This window comes from Armigeres subalbatus, chromosome 3, assembly GCF_024139115.2.
Source record: "Armigeres subalbatus isolate Guangzhou_Male chromosome 3, GZ_Asu_2, whole genome shotgun sequence".
NCBI lineage: Eukaryota > Metazoa > Arthropoda > Insecta > Diptera > Culicidae > Armigeres > Armigeres subalbatus.
In genome coordinates, this window is record NC_085141.1 from 191,441,223 (window position 1) to 191,443,101 (window position 1,879).

Sequence of the window (1,879 nt, forward strand, 5' to 3'; positions counted from 1 at the left end):
CTTTTTTTTGCTTGTTTCACTTCTAGTTTTGCTTTTCTCTATAGAGATATATTTGGCTGCATTTCCTATGTAATTAAGGGCCATAAAAACGCCCTGCGATGTTGGCTGATTGGTACCATTTGTCCATATATCATGTATCGAGTCTGTTATTAAAGGTCCTTAACCGATTATAAAATTATTCCTCCAAATATGTAAATTATACCGTTCAGTGAAATTTGTCATATTGCTAGTATGAAGTCAAACATGATATTTAATTAGAAAGTTGAATGAACCGATTTATATTCACATTTGAATTACATGTTTTTGACAATTAATAAGCTCATGATCCAATCATCAATTGATAAATATTCTAGCCTGTCATAAGTCGAGTTTAGTACTACACTGACCCAACAATCATGGGTCACACAGCAATACGTATTTTGACCTCAACTGTAAAACCGTATTCAGTGTATCGTTCTTCTTCTTCTTATTCTTCAATGGCTCTAGATTCCAACTGGAACTTGGCCTGCTTTTCAACTTAGTATTCTTTTTTATTTATTTTTATTTATCGAGCACTATAGAGCGCTATAGAGCACCTTTAAAATTAAGCACGATCAGTTTTGATTTGCCCGACGTTTCAACATTGAAAAAGGACAAAATAAAAAGTCGAAATCGCGCAAAAAAATCACATCACATAAAGCAAAAATTCTTAGAACATTTCAAAACATTTCAAGAACGGTTCAAAGTAATTTGCAAAAGATTCTGCTTTCTGCTCCATTGGAAAAATATGAAAAATAAAAATAAACTATTTGGTTTGAACGGTAATGTATACAAATGAGTACCAACTTATATGACTCAATCGTAACCCGACAGAAGCCATGAACAAAATAACTTAACATGATATGGACTTGATTAATATAGGAGATAAAAGAGCAGGCAACAATATCAAAAACTTGCACTGAAATTCCATTTCAATATCAAGATATGTTATTGATAAGAACAAACCAATAGCACATCCTATTGATTACTTCTTACAAATAGCTTAACTTGATCTCCTCATGAAATTTTAGTGTAAAATATTGGTATTGTCACCTGATCTTTTATCTCTTATATCAATCATGTCCATATCACATTTTGCTATCTGATCAACATTTTATATTGTTGAGCTATTTTCGTCTGCTCGAGAACGCGCAGAAGATTACGGCAAGTTATGGTTTTCAATAGGCATATGGACTGACACGAGTGCACTCGAGTCGTACGAATTTCACGTAGTCTGTTCAGCTATTTGGTTTCGTCGACGACATTGATATAGTAGTCGCAACTTTGAGAAGATCGAAGAAGCTTACATAATACTGAAGAGGGAAGTTAAGCAGATCGAAAAGGTCTTCACACTTTATTTTGTCGCCTCTTTTTAAGATGGGATATACGACCTTTTTGTTCGACTCCTCTGGTAGCTGTTCAGTTTCCCAGATACTAAATCTCAATTTGTTCATACAAGAGTCCAGTTTTCTGGGCTCATCTTGATGAGCTCCACCCGTAATAGCTGCTTTATAGTTCAAAGTGGAGGTTGGTTAGTTTCCTTCGTCCGATGAATTGATGCAATCATCTCCTCCGTTGTCGTTCATCAAGATAGTAAAATTCATTCTTTCTCGTGGTATGGAGCCTTCGCGAAATGTGCTGTATCTACCAGAAGAACTTTACTAAAAAACAGCGTTTCTTGGAAACGGGACAGCTGTTCCACCTCTTCTTCACCACCTGTGTTGTGTCCTTCTACTCCAAAATCTGCTTGTATTCCTTGTTGAGCCAATTGTTCTGTAGTCTCTGTTCCACATACCCGTTGTTGCTCTAAAGTACGTCGTTGATGGCTGCTGTGACTGAGCACCAGCAGTTCTCATTGAGC